The following is a 27,228-nucleotide window of genomic DNA, read 5'->3' as shown; positions in this document are numbered from 1 at the left end:
TGACCTTCATCCTTTCGGGGTCGATAGATTAAGTACCAGTTGCGTACAGGAGTAGATCTAATCGACAGGTCCCCTCCCCCAAAATTTCGAGTCTTGTACCAAGAGTGGAAAAGAATCGTTAGAGCGACGGACAAAAATGCGTTCGGTAATCATTTGATAAGTTGTTTAAAATATCCTAGATAATAATGAGTATTCTTGATCTTATGTATCGCCTGAATATTTTTTTTGAAAATCTTTGTTTATATAATGCTTGAGTTGACTCAAATTAATGCAACGTAGCTAACTCAGAGAATATAATTAAGTAGATTGAAAGATAACTCTCTGCATTAGGGGGATATTTGTTAAAAACAACATTCTGAGTTCAAATTCAGTGGAGATCGACTTGGCCTTTTTTTTCAAGGTCGATAAAATAAGTACCAGTTGAGCACTAGCCTCTACCTGAAAATCGACTAGACTCTCCCTGAAAATTGCTGCCTTGTACCAAAATTAAACACCATTATTAACTATTGTAGAATTAGACGACGAGTCGTAAGTTCGCATCCTATCGCATTAATCAGCTGATGTTTTCTTTCACCCTAGAAGAAATCGTTTAGCAATTATATTTGGCTAATAATAATGATGATAGTTGAATCCATCACCACAGACATCGCAGTGATCACTTACATAGCAAAGATAAAAATTTACGTAGAGGTTGTTGGCTTCGTTATTGTTATTTAGCCCCAAATCAGCCCTGATCTTGCAGACTTATGACCAAAAGCATTCTAGCCGTCAATAACTTGTCGATCTAGTGGTGTCTAAGACTACAGCAAAAGGTTATCTATCGAACATTAAACATTTACTGCTTAAATTACATTTGGTATTTTATAGGCGTAGGAGTGGCTGTGTGGTAAGTAGCTTGCTTACGAACCACATGGTTCCAGAGTGGATTTGGGAGACGGAAACTGAAAGAAGCTCGTCATATATATGTATGTATGTGTGTGTATGTTTGTGTGTGTATGTTTGTGTCTGTCTCCCCCAACATAGCTTTACAACCGATGCTGGTGTATTTACGTTCCCGTGACTTAGCGGTTCGGCAAAAGAGAACGATAGAATAAGTACTAGGCTTACAAAGAATAAGTCCTGGGGTCGATTTGCTCGACTAAATGCGGTGCTCCAGCATGGCCACAGTCACATGACTGGAACAAGTAAAAGAGAAAAGAGAGTATACACCATTTAAATTCATTGCACTTGCTATGTTATACATAAGGCTGTCCCAACTTCCTCCTTATTGGAAGTAGTATTCTAAAGTGAATCTTTAAGGCGAAGAACCTCGTGTTGATGGAGGCCACTGAGTGAGAAGACTCAAGAAAATGCAGCATGCTGATATTTAACAAATTACCATTGCTTTTTTTTCTTAGTATATATATATCTAAAAGATTTATATTTGTATCTAGATATATATCTAAAAGATTATTTAATCTATGATGGTCCTGATCGAAAATAATATGCTTCTTGTTTGTAAACAGTGCCAGTAACTACTACCACTCCAGACAAGCAGACGAGCAGACTTTAAATAAGAAATTAAATTCAAATTCACTTTCATTGAAATATAATTAATGGACAAAGTTTTTTTTAGCTCAGTAATAATATGAGTATAAGTAATATTATAAGTATAAATCATAGTTGTCAGTTTAATTGCAAAGTTACTTTAAATATAAAGGATGAGACATGAAAGAGCTATATCTATTACAGTAACACGCACAGATCTAGATACGCACGCACACATTCACATCCACTTGCGTATTTGCCTTTCGTTTTATAATAAGTTGTTAAAACTCAAGTAATATTTTAAGCACGCGTGCACACAATATATATTATATACTAGCAGTATCGCCCGGCGTTGCTCGGGTTTGTAAGGGAAATAACTATATAAGCATTTTTAGAGATGTAAAGTATAATAGCCATCTCAATATGGCTAACCACAAAGGGGGGTGTTACTGTAGCTTTTTACGTTCTGAGATTTAATAATAAATTTTTAGAGAGTTACTACCCTTATATATGCCAAAAATGCATTAAAAATGGGGAAAATTGATGGTAAATTTTTTTAAATCGTAGACTCATCGTAGACGCGCGCTAATACCCAGAAGGGCTCGATATGAATCACGACTATAAGATACCCGGTTTTGGTTAAACTGCACTGCAAAATGTGGGAGTAGTTAGGAATCTAAATCGAGGGAGACAGACAGCACACAACCTTACTTTTATATATAAAGAAGATAAATATTCTGTTACGAATAATTTATACAGAATTACAATGATTCGAATTTAACTTATTGGCCAGTAACTGGTTGCATATTTTGCGTGCAACGGGAAATTAAGTACTCATAATTTGGCTAATCATATTATATCTATCTACCTACCTACCTACTTATCTATCTATCTATCTATCTCTCTCTCTCTCTCTATATATATATATATATCCATTTATCTGTGTGTACGTGTAAACAAACGCATAAAACACATACATATATATAGTAATGATCTCTCTGTCTCTCTCTCTCGTACATACACGCACCGAGCAAGGAAAGGAGGGCGATGGGTCCAGGTATTTGTCAACACACCTTTAGGACCCTATTGACAGAAAACGGCCAAACTTATTTTCTCTTTCTTATTTCTTTCTCAGGCGTATCAATAACATTAACTTGGCAGATTCCGAACTGACACGTCCTTCTCGCAGATCTAGCCGCTGAACGTGGGAAGGCTCTTAGTATTAAAGGTCAAATATAAATTTGGAGGCAATATCTCTTTCATAACCAAAAGAAACAAGCATTCTCAGAGCTCAAGTGTCGTCAGCACTTCTGAGTTTGCAAACCGTGAGTGGCTTGACGAGATATTCACCACACACACACACACACACACACACACACACACATTATACACACGAAGGTAAGTCAAAAATTGTTAGCACTCTTGCTTCTGTAATTTAGTTAAACAAATTCAGGGGTTGATCGATTATGTCATTTTTCGACGATCTCCTAACTTTTCGGTGCACTTCTTCCAGCGGTCTACAAGCTTGCTTAATCCACCGAAGGTTTTCCACTGCTCGTGTAACTAATTATGCACGACTTCCTGCGCTTCTTCGTCCGTAGCAAATCGACGACCTCTTAAAGGATTTTTGAACTGTCCAAAGAGATGATAGTCAGGAGGGTCGAGATATAGACTGTATGCAGGCTGTTCCAGCAAGACGTAGCCCAATTTTTCAATGGTTTTGACAGTGTGGACGTGAATTCTCGTGCAACAGTAACCTTTACTTTGACAATAGATTTTGGCGTTTGGTGTGAATTTCTGTTTTCGGTTTGTTGGCCAGCATTTCACTATAGCCTACAGTATTGTCTGTAGACCTCCTTTCCAGTAATGTTCCAGTATAGGCCCTTAAGCATCTCCCAAAACAGTATCATTTTTTTCTGCAAAAATTGAATCTTGAATTTCTTTTCCGCTGGTGATTCTGAGTGTTTCCAATCCATACTCTGCCTTTTGGATTCCGGATCAAAGTATTGGAACCCGGTCTCAACTCTTGTGACTATTCTCTAAAAAAAAAGTTTCGCCTTCAACGTTGTAGCGGTGAAGTAAGCGTTGACAGATCTCCACACAACTGCGCTTATGCGCTTCGGTAAGCTCCCTTGGCATTAATGCACAGACTTTACAAAAGCGAAGCTTATCTTGGATGATTTCAAATGCAGAACCATGACTAATTAGTAGAGAGCATGCCACCTCATCGATGGGTACTCGTCGGTTCACCAGAACCATTCCTCAAGCTTGCTGAATCTTCACATCAGTGGTGGAGGATGATGGTCGTCCCGCTCCCTCTTCGTGCTTCACACTTTTCTGACCATTTTAGACTTCTCGATCCACTCATACACACTTCTACGCGATAGAGTGTTGTCTCCGCATTATATTGAAAGCCTGTGATGAATTGCAACCCCGGACACCTTCAGACCAGAGAAATCGGATCACCGATCTCTGTTCTGCTTTGTTGCACACTGCCAGCAAAGCGGCCGTGTTTATTATGAAACACAAGAAAGAAAACTGGAGTGATCAAAGTGAAACATTGGTTATATAACCACAAGAGTACCATCTTTTGACACGCGAACGTTAAGATGTATTTGGTGAGCCTAATGAGTTGAAGCGAAAATATTATGAATGTTGTGTATGCTGAATACTTGACAGAACAACTCTTAACGAAACAACTGTAGCAACACAGGATAACCCATTAGTCTCTTTCTCTCTCATATATGAGAGAGAGAGAGAGAGAGAGAGAGAGTGGCATGTTACCCTTTTAGTTATATTGTTTCCGTATTTAATTTTTATAGATTTTTGTTAATATATTTAAGTGCTTTACATATTTAGTAACTTCAGTTTGCTACGTTTAGTTCATTCTTATTTATAGTTTGATTTTATTTGCTTTGTAGTAATTTAGGTGAGAATGTCCGTTTTGGTCTATTTTCTTTATTTCATTTATGTTTAACAGCTGTAACCCTGTGACAGTTCATGCTGTATGTTTGGTAACACTTTGTTCGTTTGTTTTTTTTAATTTTGTTCTTAGTATCCTTAAACAGTTGTCAATTCAATAAATATATCGACCTTATGCTAGGCCTCTGCTTCATGTCTGTCATTCCTAAGCAGCGTTTACTTTTCACGCTGCTGTTGATGTTGTTAGCTTGAATGATACAATAAGGATTTCCGATAGGCAGCTGACGATGGGATCTCAACGTTTATCATTTTATAGGTTTTTCTATTGAGAGTGCTTTGTATCTTATGCTCTCATCATTTCAATGTCGTGTTTCTCATGTTTTAGAGCGTTTTAATTCGCTGGGATTTCGTTCATTGGTTTTTATTTGTAGTAGTTTGGTTGTGTTGCATATCTATGAGCATATATATGTGTGAGTGTGTGTGTGCGCTTGCTTGCTTGCCAAAGCAGACAGTGGAATACGGTGCAGTCTTTGGTGTCATCTGATCCTGTCAACTGTCCAGCTCATATCAGGACGTTAAAGGATGATTTTTATCTCCCTCTCTCTATATATAATTTTTTTTGTTTATCTGTCTGCACCAAATCAAATCAAATTTTGCAAGGTAATAGTATTACCTATGCAAAATTTCCTAGCAAGGTAATAGTATTACCTATGTAAGAATGCATAGGAAACAGACAGATAAACAAAAAATTGACACCCCGCGAGTGTCAACATGTAATTTTTATTTTCATTCGGATTGATACAATATAGCGTTTTATACCACGACGTCACATTTTATATATGAGTGTGAATGTGTTTGAGCGTTCGTTACGTATGAGATAATAAAGCACATTTTATACGACGACCTTGACACATCTCTATCATTCTCTCTTCATTCTGTCACCCATTCTGTCTAGCGTTTACCATTGTAACGATGTTTATGAGAAACTCGGAGGTCCCCTCCACTTTCTTCTCCGGAAAAAAGTGACTTGAGGCGGGTTTGGAAGTCAGATACGTTGAATGCACTCGAATAAACACCGAAGTACGAAGGGGTCCTTTACGAAATATTCACCTAACTTTGCCTAGTAGGGCGTCAAATTACATTAAAAGCAAAGAGGACTGTGTTAAGGCTCCGAGTTTATAATCCGAATGAAACCGGGTCCTTCTGCTTACTGTATATATATATATATATAATATATATATATATATTATATATATATATATATATATAATTTCTTACATACATTACAACTCACCATTTATATTTATGGACTGCCATATTAGTATGGCGATAACTATTAATATATATATATATGTTGATAAAAATGGTAAGATAAATGATACATTTACAGATATATATATATATATATATATATGTATAATAGAAATATTAAAATTACTAAGTCTCTCTAAACTATTATATATATATATATATATATATATATATATATATATATATATATATACGAGGTCTGATCTATAAGAATCCGGACTGTTGCTATAGTAACGAAGCTAAAGCACGCAGAGTTAAGGTGCATGACACAGATTGATCTTCAACTCTGCCGTGCATGCGCACAAAGTTTTAGCGTTTTAGCTTACTGTGTACTATAATTTATTGAACTTAAGTATTATAAACTGCTTTTCTTAGGCAAATAACCTGGTGGTTCGAAGATATAAATATGAAACGAATAAAAACAATATAATAATGCTATTAAAGTGCACACACAAATTTAATAGGTATATATAGTAACAATCTATCTCTGTGAATAGCACACTTCTTACACATAGAATAATGGAGACAACTGAAGATCAAAAATCGTAAAACGTGAATAATTTTCCTATTTTAGTTTTCCCAGAACTTACATTTAGTTTTGTTGTGCCTGGGGAGAGTCATTCTGTTTTGATGCCTTATTAATTCTCATCGGTTCGATTTCCACTCATTTATTTAATATTTTCTTCTAAAATTTTCGTTGCTTCTTGCAGCTTCCTCAATAGTTGTTGACTATGTCCGTTATCGGAAGCTGCGTTACGTTTTTTGTTCGTTTGTTTGTTTGTGTACATGTGTGCGTTAGAGGGCATGTGTATACACGTATGCATGTGTGTGTGTGTGTGTGGTGTGTGTGTGTGTGTGTGTGTGTGTGTGTGTGTGTGTGCGCGCGCGCGTATTGTGCATATTCATTTGTTTCTGTATGCATGTTTATGTATTTGTATGTGTTATCTCCCTTTAGACCGGGCAGTATTTTTTTCAGTGAGAACTGCGCAATGTGCAACGTTTTGGAAAAGGGCTTGTAGCTCCCTTAGGGGTACCTAGAGACTCGGGACCACTTCCATTATCTTCCTCAGAAAATTTTACGCAAGAATTAACTTTTAATTTTTATATAGATGCTATAAGCCTTTCTTCCCATAAATCGACAGACACACGCACAGGCGTTTATCTTTATCATATATAATAAATTATATGAATATATGCGCGCGCGTTGTATATTTTGTGTTGGTTATCTCCTCAGATTCTTAGAATTTCGACTGGATCACTTCATTGTTTTTGCAATGATTTTTACTTATTATTCGAGTTATTAAATTAATAATTCTCTCTCATTAATACACCAAACATCTATAGGTAAGTATAGCTGAAATCATGAATTATAATACACTGAAAATTATTATAATAGTACACAAATATTTTGTTTTCTTTTTGATTTCTTTTTTTGTTTGATCATATACTTTATATAGTTGTTTGGTCATAGAGATATTGCTACGTTAGTGTAGATTCAATTTTACTATTTATCTTTTCCTTGAGAAAAATTATAGATCTTTCACTCGGATTCTTTATATTACCATTAAGCTTTATTTTTATTGATTCTTTTTTGTTTTTGCAGTATAGTTTTCGTAAGCATATTGTAAAGGTACAAGTTCAGTGATTTTACGTCATAAAAATTGCTCTGGGACATATTTCTGAAAAATTCTGTAACGAAATTCTGTTCACAATATCCTTGTTTAAACTGATATCATGTGTCTAATAGAATAGAAATACGATACAACTGTAAATATATCTGAAACAATAAATAGATAATCAAGAACAACTAATTCCCACGATAGCTCTCCTTTTCCCTTTAGAGCTCGAGGTGCACGTTAACCAATAAGTTAACAATGTTTCATAATAGCAAATCTTTAGGAATATACAGTTACACAGAAAAACTAAATCGATTTTTGTTTGCTACTGAAAATTTAAAACTATTACTTTCCACCTGTTCTTATGGATCTTGTATGACAGGAAAGCTTAAATTAAAAACAGAGAATATGAAGGTGTTGACCACAATGTTTAAAATAGAGGTTATAATCTAACATGATTATCAAACTGCTGAAAAACTAAATATATTTGTAAAGTTTGGCAATTAAAAAGCAAGGCCTTCTTACTTAGACACAAGGCCTGAGATTTATAGACAAGTCGATATGAGATCAAATAATGTTCATACAGTTTGCCATAAATATAGCAACACACCCAAGGTAAAATGATTACAATTTGAAGTAGAAAGTAGGTCACAAAATCAGCTTATGGTTGCTTTTAAAAGGGACTGTAATAAATAGCAAGAAGAGCCTAATTTTTTTTAATATGTGACCTACACTCAGGTTTATGCTTTCAAAAGACATTACACGTATATAAAGAAATAATAGCTGGTTATTATTGATAATGTAAAATAATGAAAGGCTTTCTTATATAACGTAGGGCAACGTTACTGAACACAGTTGGAAAAAGCTTGGATGTCTGAACTGCTTGTTTCTCCATGACACTGCGTTAATTTTTACTTTTATTCACGTAATTCAGTGTAGGCGGCAAATTAGCAGAAATGTTAGCAGCGTCGAACAAAATACCATGCAACATTTTGTTTCAGCTTCAAATTCCGCCGACCTCTACTTTGCCTTTCGTCCTTTCGCAGTCGATAAAATAAGTACCAGCTGAGCACTGGCGGTCGATGTAATCCCTCCCACTAAATTGCTGACTTTGATCCTAAATTTGAAGCCAATTTGAAACCAATACGTGTTCTGGCTCTTTACTGTCAGAATTTAGATCCGACGACGTCATCTTTCATGCATCCGAGTTGGCTAAAATAGAATAACAGTGAACAGCTGAATTTAAGAGGAGGAACGAGAGTCTTGAAGAAGACTCAAGCTCTGAATGTCCTGCAACTGCCATCACAGAGGAAAACATTGTGCTCACCGCGTGCTGATAGATGACAGGCGATTGACTACAAATCAAATAGCCAATGCTGTTAGTATACGAGGGACGTTCAATAAGTAATGCCCCTGACCCACTTGCAGTTGTTTGATCTAACTGAAATTTTGCATGTGCAATTATTCATATCTCTATAGATTAAGTGGAAATTACAGCTCTGGACTAATAGGGGTTTCTGATTTACAGGTGTTTGAACCGAGTCAAGTGTGAAATGGAGCCTGTTGAGTGTCGAGCAGTGATCCGGTTTTTGTATTTGAAAGAACGCACACCACGGGAGACTTTTGATGAAATGAAAGTAACTTATGGTGATGATGCCCCATCATATGACCTTGTAAAACGCTGGTATCGGGAATTCAAACGTGGTCGGAACTCTGTGGAAAGAGCTCCCAAATCTGGTCGCTCCCCTTCTGCTATTGATGAGGCATCTGTCTGTCAAGTTGAGGCTGCCATTTTGGAAGATCGACGCATAACTATTCGCCAAATAGCCCATGAGGTCAAGATTAGTACTGGGTCTGTGGAAACTATCATTCATGACCATTTGCATATGCAAAAGGTGTCTGCCAGATAGATTCCCAGGTTGCTCACACCTTTCCAGAAGCAAGAACGCGTCGAGTGTTCGAGGACGAATTTGGAGATGTGCCAAGAAGATGAGTCAAAATTTTTCAAAAGACTGATTACACAGGATGAAACCTGGGTCCATCACTATGATCTAGAGACCAAAGCACAGTCAATGCAGTGGAAGCACCGTGACTCACCTCCTCCAAAGAAGGCAAGGGTGCAGCCCTCCGCTGGTAAGGTCATGCTCACAGTCTTCTGAGACCAGGATGGAGTAGTGATGACAGATTTCCTGGCAAAGGGTACCACAATTACAGGAGCCTATTATGCGTCACTTTTGAGGAAATTAAGAGAAGCTATCAAAATCAAGAGGCGGGGCAAGATCAGCAAAGTCATCCTTCTCTTGCAGGACAACGATCCGGTTCACAACTCGCGTGTCGCCAGATCAGAAGCACAGGCGTGCGGCTATGAACTCCTCCCCCATCCCCCTACTCTCCTGACCTTGCACTCTCTGATGTTCACCTCTTCCCAGCCATGTGGTTGTTTTGGAAAGGAAAGCGTTTCCCAGATGATGCAGCCTTGATTTCTGAAGTCACGTCGTGGTTGGAGGACCAAGCTGGGGTCTTCTACAAAAACGGTCTCCTGAGCTGCATCAAACGATGGGAGAAATGCGTAACTCTGGGTGGTTCCTATGTAGAAAAAGACAATTAACTGTGCCAAGTTTCGTTGCTCTACTGCTATGGGAAGTGGGTCAGGAGCATTACTTATTGAACGCCCCTCGTATCTCATGAGAGTGTTGAGAATATTCTGCACAGTAAATTTGGCACGACAAGGTTTCTGCTCAGTGGGTGCCACATCTTCTGACACCTGATCAAACGCGCACCAGGCTGATCACATCACAGAAAATTCTGACATTGTTTGAGGCAGATTCAGATAGTTTTCTTGAACGTTTCCTAAGCCAGGATGAGTGTTGGGTCCATCACTTTGAGCCAGAGACAAAGAGACAATCTATGCTGTGGAAACACCCCTCCTCACCTGCTCCAAAGAAGTCCAAAGTCGTTTCATCTGTTGTGAAGGGGAAGACCTGTTTTGGGGGGATGCAAAAGGCATTGTGTTTATTGATTATCTTCAAAAGGGTCACCATCAATGGAGAATACTATGCCAATTTGCTGAGGCAGTTGCGAAAGGCTATAAGGACCAAATGCCCAGGAAAACTGAGCAAAAGGTGTCGTTTCATCAGAATAATGCTCCAGTACATAAGTCCATGGTTTCAATGGCTGCTGTGTGTGACTGTGGCTTTGAACTGGTTGATCGGCCTCCTTATTCTCTTGATTTAGCCCGATCTGACTATCAACTGTTCCTCAACATAAAAAAAACCCCCACTTAGATGGGAACCAGTATCGCAGTGGTGACGACGTCATGTCTGCTGTTGATAACTTTTTTTGATAAACAGGATAAAAGCTTCATCACTGGATCCAAGCACTGCAACACTAACGGAAGAAATGTGTGGACTGCAAGACGGGGGGGGGGAGATGTATCGAAAAATAAACCTCATTTGGTAACATTCAATGAGAGTATCTTGGTCAGCCCATGAACTTTTCAGCTGGCTTTCGGTCTTTGGACTCATCCTTTTCGTGTAATATTTATTTATCACACAAAAGACACTAATTCATGGAGTTTAGTGCTATATTGTCTATATTTAAAAAATGTGCTTTTAATACGCGAGTTTAAAGCAAGGATTTGCAAAAATTAAGAATTGACATAATACGTTGATACAAGTCTTTTTTACCCAACTTATCAGTCTAGTCGTTTTATAAATGTTTCTTGTCATTAGTTATTTTGCCATTTGTAACTACGACACAAGTTGTGCAGTCGACCAGTTATTTTTCTTTTAGCTACCAACCACCAAAGTCTTTTAACTTTAGAAGTGTAGAGCTGAGTAATAGAGCTTTCTTTAACCAATATAATATATATTGTTATTTACCTTTTAATTAATCAGTTAAGAGAGGACGGCAACTGCCTGTAACTTCTTTCAGTCCTTCGTGAGTGATAGAAGTTACTTGCAACAGAATGGACTCTACTAAGAGCAAGTAAAGGAGAAGTGTTAAACTGGGTTCTGGGGTATCTTAACATCTAGGAAGATTGCAATGCAGACAGTAGCACAAAATGTAGCAGGTGAGAGGTAACTAGGAATCACGACCTGGATGCGCCCCAGCCTCCTTTGAATATAAGTATTCCTTTGAATATAAGTAGTTAAGAATCGAAGCAATTGCATGAGTGGTGGTGGTGTTTCTTCTCTGAAGATATGCTGTTCAGATCTCCCTAAAGTTTCTTACTACCCGAAGAAAATGAACGGTACCTTAGGTAGGCTGCCATAGAAATCTCACCTAGCAAAGTATTGCACCTTGAGATCGAATCCGAACCCACGTTGTTGCGAAGAGAACTTCTTAACGATACAATCAAGATGGCGTCTGTAACAATTATTGATTATTTATAAAATTATGTAATTAAGAACCAATGAGTCATTACTACCCGAAAGGTATCTCTTTAACTGCAATAGTTAACATCAAAGGTTCAACATCCATGTTATTGATTTACTAACCTAATCGATATTGTTTTTTTTCTTCTTCTTCTTCTATCCTCGTTTACTGAACTTCAGAGACATCTGGTGTGCAGCATCTCTGCATAACGTATGTAATATTAACTTATTTCGTTGTTTCCAGGAAACAGCCAACCAATAAGCTCTATGATACATTAAAATGCAATACATTCTACGCAGATTGTATCACATGATAAGATACATCATTCTGCGTAAATGATACATTCTACACAGAAGATATATCAGCAGAATGACGAAGTTAATCCTGTTTCAATGATTTCTATTTTATGAATCAATGAAATTAAGGTACTCCTTTTACATTAGATTGGAGAATTCAGTATTCTTATTTGTTGTGAATAATGGATATCAAACACTATAGTTAGGATCTGATTTACTCGTCTTTCCGCCTAAGAAACAAATCTTAAAGGAATGGAAACCAGTAAATAAAGTTTGATAAACAAAATCCCCACATATATCACAGAAGATCTGCAAATTTGTTAAACAATTACTTATTAATCTCTTTAGAATATAGGCAATTGATAATAATAATAATCCTTCCAACTATAGGCACAAGACCTAAAATTAATGGGCGGGGGCTAGTCGATCATATCGACCTCAGTGCTGTACTAGTACTCTATTTCTTCAACCCTCGAAAGGATGAAGGGCAAAGTCGGCATCAGCGGAATTTGAACTCAGAACGTAGCGACGGACGAAATGCAGCTAAACATTTCTCTCGGCGCGGTAACGCTTCTGCCAGCTCCCGCCCTAATAATAATAATAATCCTTTCTTTTTAAAATGAGAATATCTGAAATAAACTCGACTGCTCTCATAAACGAGAATACTAAAAATGAACCCGACCGCTCTCAAAAATTAAGTAAAAAAAAAACAGGAAAAATTATCCAGAATCCTTGTCCGGTACCAGATTGATCCCCCAAATCTAATCAGTTTGTGCCAGTCATGAGTTCAAACATCCCTGAATGTTTCATCCGAGTCCATCCAGCGGTTCTTGAGACTTTCAAATTTTTGCCACAAGGGCAGCTTGGGTGAGGGGATTAAGTCGATTACTTTGACCCCAGTGCGTAACTGGTACTTATTTAATCGACTTCGAAAGGATGAAAGGCAAAGTCAACCTCAGTGGAATTTGAACTCAGAACATAACGACAAGCAAAATACCTATTTCTTTACTACCCACAAGGGGCTAAACACACAGAGGACAAACAAGGAGAGACAAACGGATTCAGTCGATTATATCGACCCCAGTGCGTAACTGGTACTTAATTTATCGACCCCGAAAGGATGAAAGGCAAAGTCGACCTCGGCGGAATTTGAACTCAGAACGTAGCGACAGACGAAATACCGCTAAGCATTTCGCCCGGCGTGCTAACGATTCTGCCAGCTCGCCGCTTTAATAATAAAATTTGCACAAATATACACTACTTCAAATATATACGCCCTTTTTTATTGTCATACGTTTAATCTACACACACGTATGATAACATAATCCTTACTAACAATTAAGTTGAGAAATATACATAGTCCCATAAATGTAGATATTACATCACTGTACGCATACTCCTTTCTATTACACACAAAAGCAAATCTACTGACTAATGTAGCCACAGTTACATGACTCCTTCGCACTGCTACACTTATAAATCCCAATTAAATATAATAGCTATTTAAAAAAAAAAAAACGACAGATAAATATTTATCTGTCTCTCTCATTAGTGTGACAATCATTTATGATCTATGAGATCATCAACAGAGCAGTTTTGACGTTTATGTATTTTCCTAAGACTTAGACGTTAGCAGTGTATGGAAGCCGAAATAGCTACAATTAAGTATTAATGCTGAATTGCAGTATTAGAATTTACCTTACTTCTTATTCTAATGCGCGAGACGCATTAAAAACAATACATCAGTGTCGTAGATTAACTGGAATATTTGTGGTTGGAGATCAATGTATGCAAACAAAAGAAGATAAAAGATAATGATTTTAATTTAAGTGTGCTGACTGCAACATAGAAAAGATTCAGTTGTTTACTGCAGTGGAGCTATACATTAGCACAAAGATACAATTCTATGGTGTGTGTGGGAGAGGGTAAATTCAGTTAACAACTTTTGCTTTAATAGATTTCTTTCACATAAAAAGTCACTGAGGACTCAAACTTATAAATATTTACCAGATAATTTCTATAGTCACCAACCGACACCATAGGATGACAAAAGCTATTAATGTAACTTTAAAATAGTTGATTGGATTCCACTTTTACCTAACTTGCTAGTGGGACACTGCACCTTGCTAAGGTAATAGTCTGCTGGCCTACCAACAAATGGGGTGGGGTGGGGGCAACAGTTCACTTTTCCAACGCTATTTCTGTAGTTAAAATGTGATCATGCTAAGTGGTTGCGTGCGTGCGTATGTGTGTGTATATATATATATATAATATATATATATATATATATATATATATATATATATATATATATGTATATATGTATGTATGTATGTGTGTGTGTGTATGTATATATGTATGTATATGTGTGTGTATTTATTTATTTATTTAAAAGACAAGGTATATATAATGGTCATTACAAGCTTCATTGTAGTAAATTTATCTTACAGCTGATTCCAGCAGTCATTATTGGTTTGTTATTGATTGATTTACTTAATCAGCCCATTGATCGGTTGAGAAAAATTGCTATATAAAATATGTATGTATGTATGTATATATGTATGTATGTATAGATGGATGGATGCATATATGATGTATGTATGTATGTAGTACAGTTACACAACTGGATAAAATTGGAGTATTGTTTTTTTCTCTTCTTGCTTTGAAATAATTGTGTTCCCTGCTTTTAATTTGGTTAGTTTCTCCAATAGCTTATAGTCACTTAGTGTAAGTTTCGAGTAGTTTCTGAGCTTCTTCAGTGGACACTGGAGTTGTTTGTGCTTGTCGTTTATTGAATTGGGATCATTATGTATATTCTGTAACATGGAAGTCAATTTCTGAATACCTATTCTCAAAATTTTCATTCCAGTATGACTTTGGAAATGGAAATTTTTCCCGGTTGGCAACACACACATTTTTGTCAAAGTTTATCATTATTATTACTAAGCTGGCGAGCTGGCAGAATCGTAAGCATGCTGGGCAAAATGCTTTGCAGCATTTTGTCCGTCTTTATGTTCTGAGTTCAAATTCCACCGAGGTCGACTTTGCCTTTCACCCTTTCGGGGTCAAACAACTGACAAGCAACTCTGTGGTATTTCAGCAGAATATTTGCTGTAGCCCATCTTTTATACCAAGACAAAACAATGTACATGATAACATTTCCAATTATTATTATTTGCCTTTGCTACTAATAAATATTATTATTATTAGCAAACTTTAAGGGATCTTGTAAGACAGTTTCGTTGAAGATACACGCTCTAAAAAGCATGTATCTTCTAACACAGTGAGTGAAATCTCCAATATACTGCACACATTATCCAACATACTGCATATGCACAGTATCAGTCCGAAAGCATAGAATAGTCAATGGTTTGCAAATTACTAATTTCGTTCGAGTACATTTCATTTTCTTTTGAAATGTCAGTACTATCTGATCGAAGAGCTACAGTTTGTGAATAATTATTATTACAAGATCTGACAGTCTTCAATAATATGCAACTAATCTGGCCACCAAGGATTTCATCAAAGACTTCTAAAACCTCGATAAGAATAACGTAAAGATAACGAGACGTGGCCAGGTTTTAAAGTTAGCGGGAGTGAGCACATAAGAAAAAAGACACCGCGGCACATACCAAACAATTAACTTCTCGGATATTCCGCGAAATATTTCATTAGTCATAATACACGTAATTGTACTCTACATTCATTAATTTCATGTTTCAAGTAACAATGTCATAATGTATGAAACTTACAACTGACATGGGTAACTAAACAGTTTTTAAAAATTTTTGAAAAGGCGCCAATTCTGAAAAATGTGCTCGGGGTTGCGGTGTTCGCTTCTCTTACCCTCCTATTAGCTACGTCACTGTAACAAACAATTTCTTTTATGTTAAAAAGTTTACAATTTACAACAAAGTCAGTTACAAAAAAATTGTTTAGGGTTTCGAAAACAATCAGAACATCGATAAAAATGCACGCAGAGTGATATTTAAAATTGAAATCTCAAATATTTGACTGATGTTATTTTGAGCTAATTGCTCCATACTGATGATGGAAGCTACTTGTTTCAATATATAATTCGTAAGCAGCAGAATCACCTCTGTGACAAGAGAATGGTCGATAGTATAACTAAAATCGTTCGCTATATCTAGTGTCTGTCATTTCGTGAGCAGCTGTCTTTTACTTGGCAGAACCAACTAAAGTGGTCTCCAATTGGTAAACTGGATATTACCACAGGTACATTTCTTTATGGAATGAGCAATTAAAAAAATACAACAATAATTCATCAAAGAACATTTATATAACAGATTACATATAACTGAAGATTCAATGCAACTTGTAAAGAAAGTCACTTTAACTGTCTTAGGTTCGTAGTTTCTTTCACTTATTCGGTTGTATATTACATTTTATATACTACATACGACTGATAGTCCCGCTACATAGTTTTGCTATTTCCCTCAGTGTCAATCACAAGATGAACATATTCACACTCGCCAGACAAAATGCTTAGCGACATTACTTCCAGTTTTACGTTCTGTTTTTAATTTTGCATTTCATCGTTTCAGGATCGATAAAATAAGTACCAGTTGAGCACTGGTATTGACGAAATCGATTGGTACCCTTCTCCAAAATTTCAGACCTTGTGTCTGAAAGGGTTTTACAATAACTCTATTAACTTCTCAATTATATAACTGGGAGTGTTATATAAGTGAACTGTAGGCTACAATGAAAAAATTGTTTATGCACTTATTTATATCCTAAAAATATAAGAAAAGCTTCATTACACTCCTTTGTAAAGGTGGCAGAGGTTATTAATCGAATAAAGTTAAACATCTCGAGACTAGATGTCAGAAATAGAATCTCTGCTGGCATATGAAAGCCCTAGATATGGTTGTTTGAGCTTTCCAGTCCATTAACTACGTCTTTTTGTTTTTTTCTCATCTCAGTGGCCTTCAAATATAACATATCTACATACCTATTCACACTCACCCCACACACATCCTCTTTCATATCTTTGTCTCTCTGTCTCTCTCACACAAATATATGTACGAGGTTTGGTCAATATGTACCCGGACTGTTGCCATAGTAACAAAGCTAAAGCACGCAGAGTGAAGCCGTTTAACACAGAGTGACCTTGAACTCTGCTGTGAGCTAGAACGTTAAAACTTAGTGCGCATTCACAGCAGAGTTGAAGGTCAATCTGTGCCAAGCGGCTTCACTTTCCTTTCTTTAGCTTCGTTACAATAGGAACAGTTCGGATATTTATTGATCAGACCAGGTATATCAGCTTTTATGTCTATCAGAATGCGTGCACTAATACATACACCTATGAAAGCTTACACGTATATGTGTGAAAATATATAATGCAGCTTCTCTTTTTATTAATTGCTAATAGTGACACCGTATTTTGTCATGCAGTCACGATATACTACAAACTATATTAAAGACTTATAAGTCAATACTATATCTTACCTGTGTTAGCAGTGCGATGCAATCACTGCATTGACTTGTAAGCCGTTAAAATACCTGGAAATGTATTATGGTTGCATAACAAAATATGGTGTCCCTGCAAGTAATTAATATGTACATAGTAATTTCTAGGAATAAGTTTAATATGTAAATGTGTAATTTAAAACAAAATAAATGCGCCCTTTTAAAGCCTAGCCAGGCTCATGGGCCCGGTTTCCCGGTTTCCATGGCGTGTGTGTTTCCCAGCTGGACGGGATGCCAGTCCATCGCAGCGTTACTCATTTTTGCCAGCTGAGTGGACTGGAGCAACGTGAAATGAAGTGTTTTGCTAAAGAACACAACGCGTCGCCCGGTCCAGGAATCGAAACCACAATCTTACGATCATGGTGCTGACACCCTAACCACTAAGCCACGCGCCTCCACAATGTGTTATTTAGTGGCTATTTAAGCAGTGTGTTCGTGGATGATTAATGAGTTAGATGTGGTGCCGAAGGAGCAAGAATTCCTGGAATATGACATATACATTCATGACCTATTTTTCAATCTTCGACCGCATTGTTTACGTCGACGTATTCGTATACAAAACGCTGTAATTTTCAATGCTGGCTCTAATTTCTATAAAAACTCTGAAGAAGTAACTTTGAAAAGTGATAATTCTATTTATGTGAAGTTTAACTGTCGATTATATAATTTTAAGTTGAGCTTATCTAATAAACTTTAATGTGCAATGATGTGCTTCAAAGAAATTTGATAAAATTATAGCAGCAACTTTCTAGTGCAAATAGCGTTACACACCAGACAGTATAATTGTTAGTGTTAACTTATTCTTTGCAATTATTGCATCACAAACGCATATACATGCTACACTAAGTCAGCTTTCCCACCTCTCTTCGAAATATCATTTACCTTTTACTTCTTTCAGTTATTGGACTGCGGCCATGCTGGGGCACCGCATTAAGGAGTTTTAGTGGAACGAATCAACCCCTGTACTTATTCTGTTGATCTCTTTAGCTAAATTACGGGGACGTAAACAAACCAACACCGTTCTCCAAACGGTGGTAGGGAACTAAGACCCGCGCGTAAAACACACACGCCCATAAACATATAGACATACATACGCACATACACATATACGACGGGCTTCTTTCAGTTTCCGTCTAACAAATCCGTTCACAAGGCTTTAGTTAGACGAAGGCTTTAATAGCAGATTCTTGCACACGGAGCCTCGTAGTAGGACTGAACCCAGAACTCTGTGATTAGGAAGCAATCCATTAATCACGTTTATTCCAGAAAACTTTTCAAAAGATATTACAGAGGTTTAAATTTTGATCATTTTTACTCAATCAGAAAACAGAATTTTTGTACGTGATATCTGTGATAAAATGAAAGTAAACAAGAAGATGAGGTGTTAAATGAATTGAAAGCAATGCGTGAGAGTTAATACACATCCAAAGGGCGAGTGTCAAAGATTTTGGTAAATACAGAGAGAAAGAGTTTGGTGGTGACAGATAGACAGTGGGAGATTTATCGATTTAAAAGTTGAGTTATTTCCCGTAGTAAATTATATTTTTTTATTATTATTTAGAATTCGAAAATCAAATTCGTTTTTCTTGAGGATGCATCGTTTCAGAGCTTTTTGAGCTAAATACACATACATAACCACATGCTTTTGCATTTATATAGTAGATACGTGTGTGTGTATCATCATCATCATCGTCGTTTAACGTCCGCCTTCAATGCATGCATAGGTAGGACGGTTGACAGTTGACCACCCCAGGCTACTGTGTCTGTTTTGGCAGGATTTTTACGGCTGGATGCCCTTCCAAATACCAACCACTTTACACTGTAGACTGGATGCTTTTTACGTGGCCCCCAACACCGGCAGGGTCACCAAGTAACTTACAAGACAAGGAATTTTGAGGTCACTGGAGGAGGGGATCTTGTGTCAGATGATGAAAGGTTAGAGAGGAATTGAAAGTTATGTGGTTTGAAAGCCTTATTTGTGTGAAATTCTATTATTAACTATATAAAATTATATAAAATCATACATATACACGTACACAAGCTCAGAGAAATACACAATTCATACACAAACATTATAATAAATATACTTATAAAAATATACTGACTGATATATGCATTCAAATGTATTTAATTGGCTAATAATATAAAATAACCCTCAAACGAAATGTTTACGCAAAGAAGTATTAATTCATTATGTCAAATAGACTAAAAATTCTTTGTAGATCACTACATTCAGTATTCTAAACACAAAATAGTGTTTAGAAAATTTATGTGAGAAAAGTGTTCCGTATGTTCGAAAAAGAATTGAAATTTAAATAGACGAAGGAATAATTTCTTCTAAATTTATTATTGAACGGGTAATGATTTTGTTATTCCCCGTTGAGCATTTTGTATGGAATAATTCACAGATTTTGGTGGATGAAGCGGAAAAGCCATAACAGACTAAAAATGGTACCTAATATTTCCTATATATTAGACGAAAATATAAGAAAAATAGGAGCAAACTAGAAAAATAGAAAAGACCGATGAAAGAAGAACAGCCAAATGTTTCTGTTGTTAAATCCTTTAATAGCCTCCAAGAACTGAAAGATCTTATTTATGATTAGTCGATCTCTGAGAATGAATTCCAACCTTGATAAGCTTTTGAAGACCAATTTCAAATTGGACCTTTTCAGTTTTTGCATTGGAAAGGATAGTGCTTTATAGATTCTGAATATAATCTCTATAAGAACGTATACGAGCTTTTCGTGATAGAATACAGTTTAAAGTAATACAGCCTGCTCATAGTCAACAAAAATCATTGCTCATTGTTTAACGTTTTTGATGTTGCCAAATCTAGTTGTGATATTGAAGGGTTAATGTTTGATTGTTTAGTTATAGATTCTTTCTAACATTCCACCTTTGACGTTGTTTTTACAAATTAATTTAACTTGTGACAGATTTGGTGGGTAAACTATACTATTTTTATCTTTTTGTGGTTCATCTTTTGTGAATTCATCTGCTTTCAGGTTTCTATTAATACCTACATGCCTGTCAGCCAAATCATTGTTACTTGGTTATTGTTTTCAAATCAGTAATTATCTGTTTTTAGCAGGATAGTTAAAAAATTTTTAAGCCGATCTCCTTTTCTTTCTTTAAAAATTTCTAGTTTGAATGAACAATCAGTAAATAGAAAACCAGTTTCCCAAGGCAGTTCTTTAGTTGAATCTAAAAGTGTTATCATTCCTCATCATTTTGCTTTGTACATTGTAAAATTGTAGTGTAGTTCTAATCTCATGTTTTTATTATTGTTATGAAAATTCCATGGAACACCATATACAAATCCGTTGTCTGAATGTGATGCGTCTGTATACTGCCCCAGTTGCTAAAAGTCTGTTATTATATTCCAATGCTCCTCAATTTATGCGAAGATATTTTACTATTCAGCTTGTATTTGCTGCTTTTAAAATTATAACTTGCCCATTTTAAGCATTTCACTGCTTATCTAAAAGACCATGACCAATAATGAGATGAGAATTGTAACTTCTCAAGGATCTCTATTGGAGCTGATTTGGTTAATATTTCAAGCTGTCAAATTCTCCAAACATTCGTTTCAATGCACAAGATTACGTTTGATAATATTCAAGGCCATTATAAATTGCATACCACTCTTTAATGCAAATGATGTTGAGGTTCATAATTAAACATTAACAAATAGGCGCAGGAGTGGCTGTGTGGTAAGTAGCTTGCTTACCAATCACATGGTTCCGGGTTCAGTCCCGTTGCGTGGCACCTTGGGCAAGTGTCTTCTACTATAACCTCAGACCGACCAAAGCCTTGTGAGTGGATTTGGTAGACAGAAACTGGAAGAAGCCCGTCTTATATGTATATATATATATATATATATATATATATATATATATAATTAGTGAATGGAAGAAATGGAGTTGAACGAAGATTGTACAGAATTCCTTTTATTACATTCTACACTTGTTTCAAAGGCCACAATTTTCCAAATTATGATTAAATAAGGATACCATATTGCAGCTTTCTCTTCAGGAAAAACCAGGAATTACGTTGTCAGAACAAAACAAAACAGAGGCGCAGCAAAGCAATTCGAACGAGGACGCTCCTTAAGAGCCCATGGTTAAACTGTTTATCAATGTACGTTGAAATCGGGGGGTTGGTGGGGGCCGACAAAAGGTCCGTTGGAATAATTACAGGTCAGGCCGCGGTCAAATCTAGTAGGTGAGGAATTAATGAGAACAAGGGGTGTGGAGATGTTCTGTGTGACCAAAACTAATGTTCTGAATATTTTAAGAATATTTTAAGAATATTCTTAAAATATTCAGAACATTAGTTTTGGTCACACAGAACATCTCCACACCCCTTGTTCTCATTAATTCCTCACCTACTAGATTTGACCGCGGCCTGACCTGTAATTATTCCAACGGACCTTTTGTCGGCCCCCACCAACCCCCCGATTTCAACGTACATTGATAAACAGTTTAACCATGGGCTCTTAAGGAGCGTCCTCGTTCGAATTGCTTTGCTGCGCCTCTGTTTTGTTTTGTTCTGACAACGTAATTCCTGGTTTTTCCTGAAGAGAAAGCTGCAATATGGTATCCTTATTTAATCGTAATTTGGAAAATTGTGGCCTTTGAAACATGTGTAGAATGTAATAAAAGGAATTCTGTACAATCTTCGTTCAACTCCATTTCTTCCATTCACTAATTATATTAAACTTCAATTATCCGCACCAACGCACGGTTGCAACACCAAATGGTCTTATCTCCAACCGTGTTTTTTCTGCTGTGATTTTTGCTACCCAGGTATCGGTTAAACTTTTGAATAATCTGTAACAAGAAAATTCATCTTTCCATTTCAACAAAAATATATATATATATATATATATATATATATATATATATATGTATAAGTATATGTGTGTGTGTATGTGTGTTTGTGTGTCTGTGTTTGTCACCCCAACATCGCTTGACAACCGATGCTGGTGTGTTTACGTCCCCGTAACTTAGCGGTTCGGCAAAAGAGGCCGATAGAATAAGTACTAGGTTTACAAAGAATAAGCTCTGGGGTCGATTTGCTCGGCTAAAGGCAGTGTTCCAGCATGGCCGCAGTCAAATGACTGAAACAAGTAAAAGAGTAAATAGTCAATAAATGGATGGATTGAAATCGACAAATAAAGTTTATAAAATTTGAAACTGTTTCTCCGAAATAGAAAAGCCGAAGAATTTATAATGTAAAGCAATTTGTCTTTAGTATATCAATATTTCTATTTCTAACACGAAAAATTGTCTTGATGTTATATGTAATAGAATTTTTAGCTATACCAATAAATTGATCAGTTACATACATTGCTGCCAGACAGAAATGTGTATAATTATGCTCGTCTTGTTAGAATACAACTAACAGAAGCAAGAAAGCTATTTAGCGATAAAGAAAATCATATTTTGAAGAGCACTAACGCTTTGTTTCCTATTCATTTCATAAATTTATTCTACTTATTTTATAAGCATCTTTCTATTGTTGACTACTACTTGAATAATGTTTTGAGAAAATATTGCAAAATAAGATCTCTCTAAATATAGAATATTTTCCCCTCTATTGAATTAAAACCTTTTCAAGAATCCATTCAAAGTACATTTTTGTGATGTTTAATTTTATAAATGAACAAACCTTTGAAATCAAATCAAACTGTTCAAAATACATTTACTGTTCAACGAAAAATAATACATACTCACACACAAATTATTGTTAGTTGCTGCAAATGAAAAAAATCAGGGTAATTTATTTGATTTCTATATCTTATGTCCATCCAACTATCAGATACTTTCACCAGTGTTACCATATCACTTGCTTCATATAGTTACCACAAATGCCTGGATACAACATTCTCTACACACACGCGCGCACGTGCGCAGATTGATGATAGCCATGAAGTCACAGAAACTGATCTTTGAAGGAATTAGTTAAATATTTGCTGTAAATATTTCATTTAAGTGTTATTTTCTTCATGGACCAATTAAATTAAAATCTGAAATATAACCCTTCAGATACATGTTATTATATAATATAGGAAATGTGCACCAAAACATTGTGATCTAATGAAATAAAAATGAAGTCGGGACCATTTTAAAGTAAATCTCACCGAAAACGTTTTGGAATAGATGCCTAATAATATCTACTAATATTTTCTTTCAATTCCGACGCCAGAATAATATTTCCTATTCTGCTACATGCGACTCGAACCTAAAAATAATAAAATGGTAATAATCATGGTGAGCCTACCACAAGATCTCTCCCTTATTGCAATGTGGTGGTTTGCTGCCGGCGGAGAACAAGCTCCTGATAGCCCCCCCCCCCATACTGGATAGATCAAAGCATAAAGGCCAGACTAATATGGGGATTTTTTCCAGACGTAAAAAGGAAAATGGGTTTGCGTAGGGCCAATGCATTTCTAAAAAATAAAAAAAAAATGAAGCTACAGAAGTATTGATGACAATTCAAAGCCTAAAAGATTTGGGAAATAAGGCCTTCCCTAGGGAGGCAGAATACTAAGGCAGAGCTGAAAAGGCAAGGATCCAATCGGAGAGAAGCAGAAAAGATAACCCGGGGTCAAGAACAGTTGAGAAAAGTCATTAATAGCCTATGCTCATTAGGAGCGAAGGGTTTAAGTAAGTAATCATGGAGGTGAACTCCCAGTAATTCGATGTAAAATATAGTTTCAGTTCTGGCAGAGACCATTTTACTTCAGTAAATTTACTTAGTAAAAGGTCTGGACGACAGAAATCCCTTGTTCCCTAGTAGCGTCACAACTACGTCATCATTGTCCCTACATTATTTATTTATTGTCGCTTAATGTCGTACCTTATCTGCTGCATCAATACACAACGTACTCACAAGAAATACACGACTCGGGCTACAAATTTTGTCCAGTCAACTGTAGCCAAAATACATTTTTTTTCGATACAATAGTTAACATCAGCTCACTATTGTATTCCCCAAACAATTAAAACAGGCTAGATCATTATCATTTAATCCAATCTGTCCCATAATATACTAACTATTCAATAGTAAACTATAGAACATTTTAAGTAGATAAATTATAGCAAATACTACAATCTATTATTACTTTCGCTTTACGGTATTTCTTTAGATCTACAATTAAGAATTCACTGGAGTCCAACCATCTTTTACAGTATGCTCAGATTTGTTTCTTCAGCATTGATCAAGCTGATTGGTTTCTTATAGAACACACTATCTTTGACAAATGGATTTATCGTAACAATTTTAAAACAAATATTTTCCCCCAAGTCTTCTCTGAAGATATATCTGGTAATCTTAGTGAGGTGTAAAGATTGACGTTAGAAATCAGATGAAGAAAAGCTAAACGGAATGTTTTCAGAGCATACACGAGAATAAGGGCAAATGTAAACAAAATAGGGAATTCGTTTATGCAGAATTAGCAAAGCTGGTTTTGTTTGGATTTAATAAATGGCTTAGAGGTAGAATGGCAGCGTCTATGATCTTTTTCAGAACCTCTGCAACAAGTAAGAGGACATCAAAGTGTAGATGACTGAACCTTGCTGAGGAAAGATATTCTATTCAAAGTGATATCTGATATTTTTACTATAACAGATGAAACAAATGCTCCTACAAATATATTTAAAGCATTGCAGCTCTACGTCCCATTTTCAATTCCCACAGAGAATCATTTATTCCCTCACTTCATTTATGACATCAGAAATGTATGAATGTCACAAGTCCCAGTTTTACTTCCCGAAAATTTTTATCTGATACTTGCAAAGTTAACGGTAAACCAATTCAGTATACGGTTTGTTCAATATCAAAACATGTTCTTGCTAACCCTATCATGGATCTTTTTGTCAGGAAGGCAAAAACGAATGGTTAAAGAGTTTATTATGCTCTTGAGATTTCGGGTTCAATCCCACTACACGACACAGTGGGAAAGTGTCTTTTAACATAAGCTCGGGTCACAAGCCTTGTGAATGAGACTGAATAAGCAGAAAGTGTGTGGAAGCCCGCGTATGAGTTGTACCGGTAATTCAACAATCAACTTTGTCTTACAGTATCATACTGAGTTTTCCCGTAGACTTTTTTTAATAGCACAAGTTTCTGTGGAATACTCAGCCGCTTATGCCATAATTAATTTAGTAATTCTGTCAATCGAACGACTGGAAAAAAATCAACTTCAAAATCGGCGTGAGATCCATTATGTCTTAATTAAAAACCTATCCACAACAGTTTGAAATAACCTCGTTTTAAATTTACCAGTTCGTGATAAACGTTGGCCGTACAAAAATATTGATTTAAGTCTCAGTCGAATGTGAATTTTCGCTCTAATAATTATCTAAATTTTTTAAATTGGTTATTGGATCGATATTTGAATGAAACGGGCAAATTAAAAATTTTGGTAATTAAAGCAAAATTCTCAAACACAGAATCTTTAATTGTAAATAGCGCCCCCCCCACTTAAGATGGAGTTTAAAATGTATCATTCTTTTAAACGTTGCCTATGAATATTTTTATATTTGTAATTTATTCTAAGAATGGTATGCAGTAATTGTATTTGATATTTCAATATTAGCATGAACTTAAAAATAATAAATTTTGTGATAAAATTAAGTATAAAAATATATCCAGTGTCACAATATATAAATTATTTTAAAGTGTTGACCAAAATACGACAATTTTCTGCTTCAATAAAGGAAATTTATACGACAGCGAATCATTTAGAGTTAAATTAATGCAACTAGCTTCCATCTGTTCACTGGAAATTGCTTTAAGTATTTCTCATTAACTCGATCAGCAACTGAAGCTATGTTATTAACGAGGGATTTTCTGGCGATTAATGCAACATTTGCAATTTAGATACTTTCTACAACAATGAAACATTGAAATACGACAAATATGTAAACTACTAAAAATCAGTGTAACAGTGGTGCTAAGTAGCTTATATAGAAACTAGTTTATATAGTACACCTCAGTCAGTTTTAGAGTGTATCATTTATCAAGTCAAAGTTCACTGTTCCTAGATTTTCTCAGAAATTGTTCCAAATAGTAAAGTGAGTTTCCGGGTTACAGGATTTATCATTTAAACGTCAATATCTATGTAACATAAGATGTACATTCAACTTTGATGAATGGCTTCAGAATGCTAGAAATAGCACTTCTCTAACTAGCACCACCCCGTGAAATATGTCTTTATTTCTTTATATATTGTGATACTGAATATCTTTTTACACTTAACTTCATAACATTTACTTATTACAAATTTTAAGTACATACTAATGTTGAAATATCATCGGACACATATAGAGAGTATAGCATATACATACAGAAAATACAGCATGTACATACACCCAATTTGTAAATACAATATGACGAAGAAAACTTATTTTGAAGAAAATTCAGAAGGCCATCGATATTTGATCTTACATTTTGACATGAAATATATATTTATATGTTTTTGACAATATGTTGTCTTATTCCAGAAAAATTAGGTTTATTAGTTTACTGAGTTTCTTGATAATGGAAACGTAGAAATAGTTTGTTTAATTGATATCATTAACGTTGTTTAACAGCTGATATATAATGCATTGCATTAACAGAGAATCATAATCTTGCGAAATACTGTAAAGTGTTTAATCATTTACTTTACAGGT

The 27,228-nt window shown here is 35.7% G+C and overlaps 1 protein-coding gene across 5 annotated transcripts in view; it reads right to left on the bottom strand.

Moving 5' to 3' along the window:
- The window catches only part of LOC115209833 (CRAL-TRIO domain-containing protein C3H8.02), a 166,408-nt gene that overhangs the window by 22,681 nt on the left and 116,499 nt on the right, over nucleotides 1–27,228 (bottom strand). The gene's annotated exons all lie outside the window — the stretch shown is intronic.

This window comes from Octopus sinensis, linkage group LG3 (assembly GCF_006345805.1).
Source record: "Octopus sinensis linkage group LG3, ASM634580v1, whole genome shotgun sequence".
In the NCBI taxonomy this organism is placed as follows: Eukaryota; Metazoa; Mollusca; class Cephalopoda; order Octopoda; family Octopodidae; genus Octopus; species Octopus sinensis.
This window is presented reverse-complemented; position numbering and strand designations above follow the sequence as displayed.